The 16163-nt window shown below is 42.9% G+C and overlaps 1 protein-coding gene and 1 pseudogene across 5 annotated transcripts in view; one reads left to right on the forward strand and one right to left on the reverse strand.

Annotated features, from left to right (window-relative positions):
- Window positions 1-16163, forward strand: part of LINGO1 (leucine rich repeat and Ig domain containing 1) — a 595405-nt gene that overhangs the window by 95582 nt on the left and 483660 nt on the right. The gene's annotated exons all lie outside the window — the stretch shown is intronic.
- Window positions 11296-11685, reverse strand: LOC141134468 (small ribosomal subunit protein eS28-like; annotated as a pseudogene).

The following is a 16163-nucleotide window of genomic DNA, read 5'->3' on the forward strand; positions in this document are numbered from 1 at the left end:
AGGATGCATACTACGACGACAGTGAGGGATTAGCTGGTCATCGAGGCGCAATTGCACCCTATCTATCTACCAACTATTTGCCAGCTTTCCCGTTTTTATACCCTCCTCTCCTGTTTAAAGACTTTCAGGTAGCGAGCCATTTTTCTTACCTTGTCTTACACTTTATCTTTATAGTTGAATGTATAGGAAGTTGGCTAAGTATGTTTGCAATCGGCAGTCTCATATTCAGTGGCCAGTAAAAAAAAAAAATAGCTCTAGTCTTGTCTATGCTCTATGCTGTAGTTTTATATGCTCAATAATAATTTTTTGGGAACATTAAATGGCTATCTATGTGATGACCGCTCACGTCCCACTGTGCTGCATGATATGAGCTTATATGCCATGCATGTTAACCTATAGGGGGGTTGACCCATATGGTTGTATGTTTCATCTATAGTAATACATGCCAATGCGCTAACATGCTGCCAATACCTTCCATTATATTCGTTCCTTACATGCGTGGTGATGTGAGGTACTTTGCATCTGAACACATATGTTTGGTACTTTTAGATTACCATTGGTCAAGACGATTGTGCTTTTTATACAGTCTGACGCCCATCAGACCAAGCTGGTGATTCTGGCATCATCGCTTTCACTGGATGGTGATTCACCTATGCTCTCTTTGATGTTGTCAGTACCAAAAAGTTTTGGTGAGCACTTATATAAATTGCATTATATATTGTTAATATTGTAAAGAAATGTAATCAATGTTGGTACTAATGTTGTTATTCTTTGTAACTTGGACATTGTTATAGATGCATGTTGCGCCGCTCCAAAGAAGCAGATAATTAGTCTGCGCAAACGCGTTGACTATCCGCATATACGAGCATCTGTTCAAGCCTTTGGACTGAGTATCAACTGTGGTCTTATATGTATATTACCTAATGTTATTATTGTATCATTTTTTGTAATTTGTAATAAATTTATATTTTATTAACATCGTTGTGGTTGTGCTTACCTCAATGACAGCAAAACATATCCGTTAAAATCCCATTACTCTATGAGAGAGTGATACTCTCTTTCTTTTTCTATTGACCCAACAGGGATGTGAAAATGATGTTCTGTCACTAGAATCTGTCCAACAAATTTCTTATATATCTAATGTGTCTTATTGTCCTTCCAGACCTTGTAATATAGTTTTTTTTTAGTGACTAACCAATGGTTTCTTCTCCTTCATTAATTTGACCAATTTTTGTAATGGTAACTCCATCACTGTAGACAATTTGGAGAACTGACTAGAGTTGAGAGCTTGAAATGTATGAAAGTTCAATTTAGGTAAAAAAAAAAAAAACACAGACTCAGACTCTGCAAGTGCAGTTGCTCCAGAGCTTAGTAAATTAGGTGAAGTTTCACGTTACAAAGAATACCCAATGACATGCAAGGAGAATAAAAAAAACAAACAGCATTTTTTGCTTGCACATGATTAGATGATGGAGGTCATTAGAGATTCTACTCATTTATTAGCTCTGGAGCAATTGCACTTGCAAAGTGCACAGTCTATTTGCGTTTAGTAAATCAACCCCTCTATGTCTTCACCATTTAGCATGGTCCATATTATCATAGAATTTTTGCAGGACTACAGAAGAAATTGTGGCAGAACTAGAGTAGTAATGGTGAGTTGAAATATAATTCCAGGTATGGATATGGACCAATGTAACAATGCAAATAATATACTTGGCTGATGCCCCTGGAAGCTGGAAATCACTGTAGTTGGCGCTGATACTACAGTGATCTTCACTATCCTCTAGGGCCTGCTGCGAGCGGCTGCCCTGCTGCATTGCGAACATGGAAGGTGTAGAGATGTAAAATATCCATACATGGAATTTATCTTAAAGTGTCACTAAACCCATATGATAAAAAACTATCATAAATAGTGTATTACATGCTGTTCATACTTACTCGGTCACTATGAGATTAGTTTTTTGTATTCTGCAACAAACCTTCTCTCTATCTCCCCCCTCTGTTCATGTCCCCAATTCAGCTAGGAATTTTGCAGCTGTGGTGGCAACTCTGCACATGCTCAGTTTTTAGTGAGTTTCTATGCTGAGCATTTCCTCCCTATCACATCTGAGCTGCCCATGTGACTATAGAGTCACACACGTGGGCGTATACACAGTGGTATGTGACAGCCCACTCCCTCCCTCCTCCTCCATGCTCACTAACCAGCTAAATGCAATGGGGACAGGATATTGCATGTCGATTAATGGAGGCTTCATCTGCCTCTTATTCTAAGACACAGGCTGGAGGGGCATCACACAGCCTGTTACCAGCAGAAATCTGCCCTGTTTTATTTATTTTTTGAACATGTGACCAGCAGCGGAGGACTAGAAGCACCTCCTGCTTATGTTTCGATGCAGATAGGCTGATAAAAAGCTGAGTCATGTGAAAGCTGTACAATCCATCAGAAAACAACAACCAACCTCACTCAACCAAAGCAAAAAGAGGACATCGACACGAACATCACTCAACCACCGAATTTCTTTTTGTCCCCAATCACCACAGACACGACTAAAAACATCATCAGAAGCCTTCGAGACAGCACATCACCGAACGACATCATCCCCACTAAACTGTTTAAAGAATGTTCCGACATCTTGGCCCCTACCCTAACACAGCTCATAAATCAATCATTCAAAGAAGGGACTGTGCCAACCTCCCTCAAGCAAGGCATCGTCAAACCCCTGCTAAAGAAAGCCAATCTCGACCCTAAGGACCCTAACTGCCGCAGACCAATAACTAGCCTCAACGCCATCTCCAAGATTTTGGAGAAAGCAGTAGTACAGCAGCTACAACACCACCTGGACACACACCACCTCCTGGACCCTCTGCAATCAGGCTTTCGCCCAGGCCATGGCACAGAAACAGCACTTCTCAAAATATGGGACGACGCCCTTGAAGCAGCAGACGACGGAGAACAGATTCTCCTGGTACTGTTAGACCTCAGCGCAGCATTCGATACAGTGGACCACAATACTTTAGTTGTCCGCCTCGCTGAAGTTGCAGGAGCTACAGGTTCTGCTCTAAAATGGTTTACATCCTTCTTAGAGAATCGCTCCCAGACAGTGAAACTAGGAACATTCACCTCGGAAACCCGGGCAGTCTCCTGTGGAGTCCCTCAAGGCTCACCCTTGTCACCAGTACTATTCAACATATACATCCGCCCACTTCTCAATATCATCAGAAAAAACGATCTTTGCTTCCACTCATACGCTGACGACACCCAACTCTACCTTCGCATCAACGGACAAAAAGACCTTCATCAGCAATTACAGAAATGCCTCACTTTAATAGATGACTGGATGACCACTAGCTCTCTCAAACTCAACAGATCAAAAACAGAACTTCTTCTCCTACAAGCTAACAAAAATTCCAAAATAAAGACTCCATGGACACCTCCCACCATCCTTGGACAGACTATCTCTCCAAGCACCAAAGCCAAGAGTCTCGGAGTCATTTTTGACTCAGGAATGACAATGGATGCACAAATAGGATCAGTGGTGAGCGGATCCCACCATCTCCTCCGCCAGCTACGTAGACTCATCCCATTCATCCCAGAAGAGGACAAAGCGGCAGTTGTGGGTACAATCATCAATTCCCGACTCGACTACGCAAATTCGCTCTACGTAGGACTACCCCAATATCAGCTTGCGCGCTTACAACTCATCCAAAACACGGCGGCAAGACTGTTAACAGGAAAAAAACCCTGGGAATCCATCTCCCCCTCCCTAAAGAGCCTACACTGGCTAACCGTGAAGAATCGGATCACATTCAAGACCCTCTGCCTCACCCACAAATGCATACAAGGAAATGCCCCACTATATCTCCGTGAGAAAATAAAACACTACACACCGAATCGCAGTCTTCGATCAGCTAACCAAAACCTCCTTATCATTCCCAAATACCGCTACAAAGCAAAGGGAGAACGAAGATTCGCAGTCCAAGGACCTCGACTATGGAATGCTCTTCCAACCAACATCCGCATGGAAGCAAACCACCAGGCCTTTACGAAAAAACTAAAGACCTTCCTTTTCTGAGAAGCTGTCAACAGAGAATGCATCCAGCGCCTTGAGGCGATTCAGTTCGCATTTGCAGCGCTTTACAAATCATTCATTCATTCATCGATTAGGAAAAAGGTACTTAAGATTTTTTTTTTAATTAAAATAATTACAGTGCCGTCATCCACAGAAAGAGAAGGGACAATGTAAATTAAACAGTGTGTTCATTATCACTTTAAGGTATTAGAGAATGCCTGCTTCACAGCAAGGTGGGCATGATGTGAAGCAGGCAGATTCTACAGATTTAGACTTGTGTAATTCATGTCTGGTCTCCAATGGCTGTAGCAGTTAATACAGTTATTTTAGCTGGCTGACTTATTTGACAATTCAGCTGCTGTGGAAGAATGAGAACATATATCAAAGTCGAAAGAATATCTGCGGATTTACATAAAACTGCAGCAATGAAATAGACTTGGCCCTGTCCATAGCTTAAAGCAGAGTTAAACTCATCAATTTAAGTTTCCCAAAACAGTTTCATTCAAGGCATACTGTGAATGATAATTGTCCAAAGTGCTCGTGTTATTACTCGAACTGTCAAGCCATCAATTGGCTGTTGTCATAACTGATCGCATGTGCAGTATAATGACAACTGCAGATTATACAGAGGCTAAGATGGCAGGTTTCTTGGATGTAAAGGATAGGAGGGTTTAGTTCAGCTCTAACTAAACCTCCACTGTTGATAAGAATGTGTGCTTTGCAGCTAGTTTGGGTGAATGCCATACTCCCATGATTTGGCCCTGTATCATCCAGGAAGAGCAGTAAATATCGGAAGAAAAAAAGGGATGGGTCTGTGCCAAGTTGGTTCATAGTGAGTAAAGGCCACCTAAGCACAGATATGAAACTCATAATCATCCCCGGCACAGTCAGAGCTGGTGTAAATGCTATGCCAACCCCAGTTTGGGTATAGATTTTAGAAGGAAATTGGTAAAAATTGCACAAACTCTGTCGTTTAATCATATCATGCCAAAATACAAACAAAAAAATAATCCTTTATTTTCACCCTGTTATCCTGCAAATAACACACTTGCTTTGCCTTCATGTCTATGTTTTTTATCAACTGTGTTTATAGGCACAGCCATGGTTGTCACACAGGCTTGACTTCAAACATATCTGCCTTTGTTCACCTCCAGTGCATGATAGATTGATGTGAATAGTAGTTTCTTGCCTACCAACTTTGGGCCCTGGCATTTGAGAGAGTTACAAGCATTTAGGAAAATGTTCTGTTATGTAATGCAAAAGGACATTATTAAAAAGGCCATGATGGTCTCTGCCAGCTTGGGACTCATAGCTGATGTTGATGTCATCAGCAAGCCACCTGTCTGGGGCCCCCCTGCCATAATGTGTTTATTGAAAGTAGGTCTCCTGCTATTGTCTGAAGGTGTTCTGTGTTTATACTCTATAATGTGTATTGCACTGTGTGAAGCTCGGTGACAGCAAGTCTGACCTGTAGTGAGATCCTGAATAATCAAAGCATTGTCTAGATGTGAATTCCCATTCACCTGTTGTTTCTGTCATGGTGGGCACTGAGCCATCCAGGTGGCTAATTAACGTAATGTTTATAGTATATGTCTGTTGTTCTAATTATTATCTTGTGTGCAGTTTGTATTGTTAAGGTAATATGATCAGGAGGGGGATGTCCTCCTGTGGTGTATATATTCTGTGTTAGTTTGTTCAAATAAATGTGTTCCAGCTTTGCAGTCAAATGAGTACTGCCTAGTTCTTGGTTGCAATATGCAGCTATAATATCTGATATCTATCTTCAGACTGGAGGAAGCAGTATATGAAGGAAAGCACTCAAGTGGAGCTGGTCACTGTCAGTCATCGGCTCTCTGCTCTGTCCCCCCCTCGCTCACTGGAGCCTTGAGCTGTGAAGGGGGTGGGAGCGGCCAGTTCGGGCTCTCAGCGGCTTGCTGAGAGGCTGAGTTGGGTGCCGGTTCAGACATGTGGGCGGATCCCAACCATATGGTCGCGATCTTGCCCGAGCCTGGACCAGCTCTGTGACGTCAGCAGACTGCGGGCTTCAGCCCACTGTCTGCCAAAAACAGGTCACAGGAGTGCAAAACAAATTGGACTCCTGTGATCCACAGGAGAAGTACAGCCAAACGAGGTTACGCTGTATTCCTCCTTTAAGCTCGCTGGAAGCCACAATACATTTCTGGCAGGTATTTTTTATGCTTCCTGAAATGTTTTTAGCCTAAAAACTCTAAACTAGTGCAGTCACCACACCCAAGGATCAGTAGGTTGCAATATTTTAAATTTTTCCTTTTGGGACAAGTTGTGAACAAGTTGTGAACCAAGGAGTTAGGGAGCGTAGCAGAAGGGAGTGGAATAAAAGTTGCCAATGCAGCCTTATCAGTGGTAAGAAAGATTGGGGTGGGTTTTCTAACATGTCAAATAATTAGTTCCCACTGATAGGGTCAACTAGTAGGTTTGTCATCTAGGGAGCATAATTGTTGCCCTCTTACAACATTTCTATTGTTGCCCTTGGTGCATGCTACAATTCAGGTTTAATTGTTCAATTCCTATCCTTCCATGATCAAGTACCTGTGTATTGGGAGTACCTGTGTATTGAGAGTACCTGTGTATTGTAGGTACCCGTGTATTGTGAGTACCTGAATATTGTGAGTACCTGAGTATTGTGAGTACCCAAGTACTGTGAGTGCACATGTGCTGTGAGTACCTGAGTGCTGTGAGTACATGTGTGCTGTGAGTACCCAAGTGCTGTGAGTGCACGTGTACTGTGAGTACCCAAGTGCTGTGAGTACCCGAGTACTGTGAGTGCCCGTGTGCTGTGAGTGTCTGTGTGCTGCGAGTACCCATGTGCTGCAAGTGCGCGTGTGCTGCGAGTGCGTGTGTGCGGCGAGTGCCATGTGCTGTGAGTGCCCATGTGCTGTGAGTGCACGAGTGATTTGAGTACCCGAGCAGAGTAGATGGGTGACAGTCAGGAAGGGTAGAGGAGAAAGAGTCAGGGAGGCCGATCCTGGGCTGGAACATCCCAATAAGTACACCCTGTTGCGTGACATTGGGGAAACCAGTCAGGGACCAGCATTGCTGGAGCGGAGTGCCGCCCCTAGCTCCCAGGGGAATAGCTCCTCCAGTGAGGGTGGGAGTAAAGCCAAGGGAAAGGAAAGACAGATTCTGGTGGTAGGGGACTCAATTTTCAGAAGGACAGAGAAGGCAATCTGTCACAGAGACCTGAAGTGCCAAACTGTATGTTGTCTACCGGGCCCTCGGGTTTGGCACATCACGGATCTTGTGGACAGATTACTGGGAGGGGCTGGGGAAGACCCGGCTGTCATAATGCACGTTGGCACCACAAAGTCAGAGGAAGATGGAGTGTCCTAAAAAACGGTTATAGGGACTTAGGAGCTAAATTGAGGAATAGGACCTCCAAGGTAGTATTCTCAGAAATACTACCGGTACCTTGAGCCATACATGAAAGGCAGCGGAAGATTAGGGAAGTAAACAAGTGGCTGAGGACCTGGTGTAGAAAGGAGGGGTTCGCGTTCCTGGAGAACTGGGCCAACTTCTCAGTTGGTTACCGACTCTTTAGCAGGGACGGACTGCATCTAAATGGGGAGGGTGCAGCTCGACTGGGAGAGAAGATGGCCGAAAAGTTAGAGGGGCTTTTAAACTAGGTGACGGGGGGAGGGTCCAAAGGTAGGGCTAGCCAGCGCAGAACAAATTCCAGGGGGTAGTATTGGGGGCATTACTGGTAGGTTGACTAAAGCACTTAAACCTGAGGTAAGTACAATAACAAGTCCTATCTGCAACCTCAGAACACCCAATAAGGAGATAGTATGCATCTGGACTAAACTACGGGGCATGTTCACCAATGCCAGGAGTCTGACGGACAAGATGGGAGAACTTCCCCGCTCAAACATGCACTGGTTACCCCCATACTTAAAAAACCCTTACTAGACCCCACCTGTTTGAATAACTTAAAGCGCAGTTCCACCCTAAAGTGGAACTTCCGCTCATCAGATTCCTCCCCCCCTGCGGTGTCACAATTGGCACCTTTCAGGGGGGAGGGGGGTGCAGATACCTGTATAATACAGGTATCTGCACCCACTTCCGGGTATAGCTAGCCGCAGCTAGCTGCAGAGTCCCCGCCCACCCCCGTTGTGTTGTGGGAAATACACAGTTCCCACAACACAACGGGGAGCAGTGTAGACGCGCAGCGTGACTCGCGCATGCGCAGTAGGGAACCGGGCAGTGAAGCCGCAACGCTTCACTACCCGATTCCCTCAGTGAGAATGGCGGCGGCAGCACCCGAGGAGCGAGGGACGGTTCGGCCTCGTGTGCCGACATCGCTGGACCCCGGGACAGGTGAGTGTCCTTATTTTAAAAGTCAGCAGCTGCAGTATTTGCAGCTGCTGACATCTAAAAAAAACTTTTTAGCGAAACTCCGCTTTAAGACCCATCTCCCTGCTCCCATTTGCCTCCAAGCTCATCGAACGGCTTGTCCATGACTGAATGAATCGCTACCTCATGGACAACAACCTTCTCGAGCCCCTACAGTCCAGCTTCCATCCACAACATTCCATTGAAACTGCCCTCCTAAAACTCACCAATGACCTACTAACTGCTAAAACCAATGGCCATTACTTCATACTCTTAGACCTCTCTGCTGCCTTCGACACAGTTGACCGCCTACTCCTCCTCAGCAAACTACACTCCCTTGGTCTCTGTGATTCTGCTTTATCCTGGTTCTCCTCCTACCTTCGGTGTCACTTACAACTCCATCTCCTCCGCCCCTCTTCTTCTCTCTGTTGGGGTACCCCAAGGCTTCGTCCTTGGGCCCCTCCTATTCTCGCTTTATACCTCTTCCCTGGGCCAGTTGATAACCTCCCATGGCTTCAAATACCACCTCTACGGCGATGACACCCAGATCTATCTCTCCACTCCTCAACTCATCCCCTCGATCTCCTCATGGATCTCAAACTTACTGTTTGGATGTATGCATGTCACACCATTTGCCCAAACTCAATCTATCTAAAACTGAGCTTGTTATATTTCCTCCTTCCTGGTCCCCCCCCCATGACTTTACCATTAAGATCAACAGCACAACCTCCACACATGCCAGGGTGCTGTAGACGTGGTGTATCTGGATTTTGCAAAGGCATTTGATACAGTTCCCCATAAACGTTTACTGTACAAACTTACGTTTGTTGGCATGGACCATAGGGTGAGTAAATGGTTTGAAAACTGGCTACAGGGGTGATTTCAGAGGGTGGTGATAAATGGGGAGTACTCGGAATGGTCCGGTGTGGAAAGTGGGGTCCCCCAGGGTTCTGTCCTGGGACCAATCCTATTTAATTAATTCATAAACGATCTGGAGGATGGGATTAACAGTTCAATCTCTGTATTTGTGGACGATACTAAGCTAAGCAAGGCAATAATTTCTCTGCAGGATGTAGAAACCTTGCAAGAAGATTTGAACAAATTAATGGGGTGGGCAACTACATGGCAAATGAGGTTTAATGTAGAAAAATGTAAAATAATGCATATGGGTGGCAAAAATATGAATGCAATCTATTCATTAGGGGGCGAACCTCTGGGGGAATCTAGGATGGAAAAGGACCTGGTGGTCCTAGTAGATGACAGGCTCAGCTATGGAATGCAATGCCATGCTGCTGCAGGCAAAGCCAACAGAATATTGGCATGCATTAGAAAAGGGATTAACTCCAGAAATAAAACGATAATTCTCCCACTCTACAAGACTCTGGTCCGGCCTCACCTGGAGTATGCCGTCCAGTTCTGGGCACCTCTACTGGAACTGGAGAGAGTCCAGAGAAGGGCAACAAAGCTAATAAAGGGTCTGGAGGACATTAGTTATGAGGAAAGATTATGAGCACTTAACTTATTCTCTCTGAAGATGGGACACTTGAGAGGGGATATGATTTCAATATACAAATACCGTACTGGTGACCCCACAATAATAATAAAACTTTTCCACGAAAGGGAAATGCGCCCCATTCACTAAAATTAGAAGAGAAGCGGTTTAACCTTAAACTACGTAGAGGGTTTTTTACTGTAAGAGCAGTAAGAATGTGGAATTCTCTTCCACAAGCAGTGGTTTCAGCAGGGAGCATAGATCATTTAAAAAACATATTAGGTAGGCACCTAAACGACCATAACATACAGGGATATACAATGTAATACTGACATAAAAGCACACACACAGGTTGGACTTAATGGACTTGTGTCTTTTTTCAACCTAACTATGTAACTAAAAAAATAAAAGATGAAATCTTATGTTCACCATCATTACTTATCCTGTGCTCCAGTTTTCACAAATGAACCCCATTGTATTTTTTTGTTTTATGACGTACGCAGTGTCAGTTGCTGACTGACAGGTTATTAACAATATCATTACATATTCTGTGGAAGAACAGTGGCGGATTATTTTCCCTGTCACATTCATCTGAAGGACATAGTATACTCCCTGAAATGTCATATTTATCTTCACTGACCCTGGTGTTCAGCCTACATTTAAGCAGATGTGTTTCTGTGACTCACAAAGATTTTTAGGATTGTATAGCACTGTCAGAGGGATTGTGCATTTTATTCGTCTTACAAACCCTGGAATATGTTCACTTATTCCTCTGAAGGTATAGATACTATTTCCAGGATCTTCACTGTTTCAAAGTTTTTGGATGTTATTCTTACAGTTTTTTTCTGTAGGCAACGTGCTTAGTTAGCAAATGCTTTACAGTGAAGCTACATTTTTTTTAAGCATTTTTTTTTTTTTTTACCATTTTATCTGCAAACAGTATGAGAGCGATAGAACTACCACAATGTAATAGGTATGTTTTAATGGATAAGTTCAGCTGAATAAGAAGTAAATTGGCTGTGTGCACCCTGCTGACTGCTGTACACTAACCTTCTTATAGGTAAAATCCCATTCAGAGCAAAAGGTTTAAACAGGTTGTAACAGTCTCTGTAAATTTGGATTCTGCCCCTAAATGCACCGTACAGATTTGTCCCGGGTCATCTCTTCTGTTACTTAAATATGAAAAGTGCCAGATAAGTGCTAGATCTTATAAAGTTTTGTTTTTGCTTTCCTTATTGACCAAGTAGGACCTTATATTCATGTCAGGGCTGTTGCTGGAACTCTAGAAGACCTTGAATATCCTTGGGCCCCTGCAGAAAATCAACAATGCACATGCCAAGTTAGTGATTGAATATGCACCTGGTTTACAAAGGTATAGTTAAACATTGCTGTATCTAAGAAGTTAGGCTTGAAACACTATACTCAGAAGGCCACATAGTACCCCCACAGTACGCCTTCATCATTTTTGAACATTTCTTAAATGTTATTTTAAACTAAGATACAAAGCTGCTGCAAGGTCCATCAATGCAAGTTTATAAGGCATTGCTTGCGTAATCTTCTAGCTTCATGTTTGGATTCCAACAGGGTCAATATACCTCCCTCACGAACAGAGCCCTTTACAATTCTTATGATGGAGCAGTTGGTATCATCCATTAACTCAACACAGACCTGAGTACACTGTCCCTGAGATCCGGATCTCCCAAGAATTTTTGTTACTCAAGAAAGCTTGATCAGCTGCACGCGGCCTGTGTCCATGACGACAGATATGAGCAAGAAAAGAGATGCCTTCATCCTTTTTTCAGGTCAGAGCTACACAAACACCCAAAGAAAAAGAAGACTTGGAAAAAAAAAAATCTTATATGTATAGTTACACCTAAAAAATACACAAAGTAGTATGGTAAAGGAAATTACACTAGAAAGAACATGGGACTACCTTGCAACCAGTTATAAGCTAGTGATTGCTGTGTCCTTGTGTTACACAACATTGTGAAATACACTACTCAGAACAAATTAAAACCCAATAGACAAACAAAATAGGCACTCTGAAAAAAGCACACTAGCCTGTTTTACCAACTTCACACCTACAGTGAAAAGCACGAAACCTTTATGAACTTAATGGTTGTCCTTAGCTCTCGTGGACCCTTAGTTCCCCTTGGGCCCTGCTTACCTTAGCTGTACAGGCATTCATTTCCTGCATGTAACAAAACATGAAATATTACATATGATGTCAAGACAACCTTAGTGGTCCATGGATATCCGAGTCTAATTGCTTACGCTTGGCATACTGAGCTGGTCATACCCTGGCCCTTTGCTACAGGTTTTCTACTCTTTGGCTGCAATGAAAGTACTGTGGATGTATAAATACCACTGCTCCTTGGCTCTTGTGTATGCATATATATTAAACAGATTCTGTACCTTGTTAGTACAATTTTTATTGCCACTATCAATGTGGGGTAGGGGATGGAATGACCTTTAAAGGGAGTCACCTGGAAAAACAGGACTTGGATGTGCAGCTGACATTGAATTGAATAATAAAATGTCCAGATCAACATTACAATATTACAATCACTTTGAGTGACAATTTTAGTATACCCAGGTTGTGGATTTCCAAAGACCCCCGCAGACTAATGCCCCGTACACACGGTCGGATTTTCGGATGGAAAATGTCCGATCGGAGCGTGTTGTCGGAAATTCCGACCGTGTGTGGGCTCCATCGGACATTTTCCATCGGATTTTCCGACACACAAAGTTGGAGAGCAGGAGATAAAATTTTCCGACAACAAAATCCGTTGTCGGAAATTCCGATCGTGTGTACACAAATCCGACGGACAAAGTGCCACGCATGCTCAGAATAAATAAAGAGATGAAAGCTATTGGCCACTGCCCTGTTTATAGTCCCGACGTACGTGTTTTACGTCACCGCGTTCAGAACGATCGGATTTTCCGACAACTTTGTGTGACCGTGTGTATGCAAGACAAGTTTGAGCCAACATCCGTCGGAAAAAATCCTAGGATTTTGTTGGAATTTCCGAACAAAGTCCGAGGTGTGTACGCCCTATAACTGTAGTTGAGCAATACAGGACCTTGCTTAGGACCCATCCCTGCCTGTGATTGGACAGTAAAGGAATAGTGGATCCCTGATAAAATCTTCTTATCAGCTCATTGCATCAGAACCCGAATTGTCCACACAGATGCCATCCCTCTCACTGTCCTAGGGCAGGCTTAAAATGTAATGATTTATTTAATGAATCCATAACTGGATTAAGTGCTGATATTTTATGCTGGTCTGGAGTTCAGCTGTAAAGTATAGGAGCTGCTTTTTAGCCACAGTTCTCAATCCAATTAGTGTGTTGTTTTATTGTTTTTTGTTTTTTTACATGTTGGCTTGTTGGATAATACCTTTTTTACTTCCAACAATATCAAACCACCAAATCAGACATTCCGGCTAGTATCCTCAAGATACCAGTTGGTATGCGATTTAGCGTTGCAGGGGTTCTTTGAGAGAGGTTTCAAAAAAATACTTCTCACCAGTCCCCATTGCTGATGGGTAATGACTCTTTGGCATTGCCTGCTTCTCAGCAAGGGATGCCGTCATAGTATTGGATTTACGCTCCCTCTCCGGTTCATTTCCAAAAGAGGCCCTTTACAACCTTTTAGAAAAAAAATCACTGATTAAAAAATATTTTAATGTTCTAAAATTAACAAAGTATCCAGCACTGTGTAAATATGTCCCACAGTGAATTTTCTCTTCCTCTGTTTTTGCTGCGAGGACTCCCGGCTGAGGAATAGTTTCAGTAGGGGAAACCCAGGAGAGGTATCTCCCAATGGTTCTGTATGATATCACTGCCATTAACACCATCATACGGTGCTATACCAATAATGATGAAAGTTGTAACTGTTACATCATTCACCACATGTTTGGTGCCCCAGGGGAGCCTGGGCTTAGCTACGTCACTGGTTCTATGCTTCATATGCCAGTCATAAGTAAAAGGCACAGGAGACAGACTTTGAATTATTATGTGTGTTTTGTTTAGGAGATCAGCACATTTGCACATTAATAGCCCTTGCAACTTAAGAAAAAGAGACAGTATCATGTAACTGAGTAATATACAGCCATAAGATTGTGCAGAAAGGTTTTTAGCCCTTTACAAATTTAGGGAAATAGTTGGGATTGCACTTATAAATAGATTAGAAAAGCTCTTCAATTTGTCTAAATAAACCCGATCTGGTCCACTGTGCTTTATTTAGAGCACAGAATCACTCAAGCAGGTCTCTACTGTAAAAGATGCTTAGTCTGCTGCCTCTTATATAGTTATAAATACAAACTTTATGGTTAGTCTTTACAGAAGCCAATTAAGCTACCAGCTTGTATTCTAATTGTATTGAAACACATAGGGATATGGGGAATATCATATAATTTCAAATAATGCCCTGGTTGAAATTGTGCTCAGATTGCAGGAAGAAACACATAAAGATTTATTGGGGACCCTTAAATTCCAAATAATGCTCTTGTTGAGATTGTGTCCAGTTTGTGGAAAGAAACACGTTTGGATATGGGAAGACCATTTTCAGGGATTTTCAACTAAATTCACTTGCATAGCCTTTCACTGTGATAGGTGCTTTGTATGAAAACCAGACCAGGTGCTCTGTTTACTACTGAGGCAATGCTGTTTTCAAAGGTTTTCTAAGCTTGTATATAGTCTCATGTTTGCTTTAAAGCTCAGCTCCAGCTTGAGCAAAGATTTGAAATTCAGTTCCTGGCATCAGAAGGCTGGTTGGTATAATCTGGTTGGTATACTGTGATGTCTGGCACTGTTCCCCATTGATTCATTGACCCTGTAATGTGATGCCGCTACTTCCTGTGAGCCCAGGGTGTCAAACCCTCCCCCATACCCTCAATTAGGCTCATAGGAAAATGCTACAGAAAGTGGTATTGTGTATTTATGCTCTGAAGAAGAGGGCAAGGAGAACTTGAAACCACATTGAACCTACCCAAAGACAATTGGAAAAAAAAGGTAAGTATACATTTTTTTGCAGTACTGCTCCTATGGTGGGAGAGGCAGAGGGGTTGGAGATCCTGAGCCTGGTGGTGTGCTTTCAAAGAAACCTGTAGAGACTTTTATGCTATTGTTAGAGGAGTTGTAGCTTCACTCTATTTTGCCTGATCTCCTGCTTGTTTTGGGTCAGTAACTCAGAAGGTCTGGAAACCAGAGAATTGGTATGTCAGTCAGACATCTCTGATTTTCAGAATAATGTCAGCAATGGCAAAACCTACATCTTTCATTATAGGTCTACTTTGAAGCTATTGAGTTTAAGGTGAATCCTCTGTTACTCAGCACTGAAGAATGCTGGGAACATCCATACATTTGTATGTGAGATTGTTTGTTGACTCTCTTGTAATAGGAATTATTTGGAGGTTTCCCGTGCTTTAGAACAGTGTTTTTTAAATTGTGGGATGTTGACTAAATGGAGTTATTGGAATGCACATCTCTGCTCTAGAATATCCATGCTCCTCCTCCTTCTGCCTGGTAACTATCACAGAAATGAAAATATTTTCTATTAGAATGTGCGTTCTATTGATGGATTGCAGCCACTAGAGGGTGCGTATAGATTTAGAACCAGAGGTGTCCCCCGCTGTGAGCTTCCGAGGCCATTCAGCTCCAAAGATCCTGAGAGGTAGGGAAGAGAGGCTGTGCAGACGTTCATTTGGCAGCCTCACTAGACTCCACTCCAGACTATAAGCAGCTTGATTACATGTGGCACTTTGTTTTGGAAAGCATCATGATTGCAGTGTACAGCTGACTAAAGATGGGGAAACACTTGCTAAAACAATGTGTGCATTCTCCCGTTGAGCATATGCTATGATGTCATTGTGCCCATTGTGATGTGCTATGCTCCTAGCGTAATTCCTTGTTCTGTCTATTTAAATAGAAGTACTGTGCAGATCTGCAGGACTAGACCTCTAGCTGATGTTAACTTGGGTGTTTCTGAACGCTGCAGTTTCAAAGTCGATGAAACATTCGTTCGGATGAGATCCCAAGGGCATTTCTTTTCAGAGAACATAAAAGTCAATGGGGTACGCAGAATACCTGTTATGTTCTAGCTTTTACACTCTACAGACACCGCGGGAAGTTATTTCTTTATAAATTCCAGGGGTACCATTATTAAATGCCATGTGTCTGTTGGATTCAGCAATTTGCTTGTCTCTCACTTATTGCATGTCCAGGTGTTAA

Source organism: Aquarana catesbeiana, linkage group LG03, assembly GCF_042186555.1.
Source record: "Aquarana catesbeiana isolate 2022-GZ linkage group LG03, ASM4218655v1, whole genome shotgun sequence".
In the NCBI taxonomy this organism is placed as follows: domain Eukaryota; kingdom Metazoa; phylum Chordata; class Amphibia; order Anura; family Ranidae; genus Aquarana; species Aquarana catesbeiana.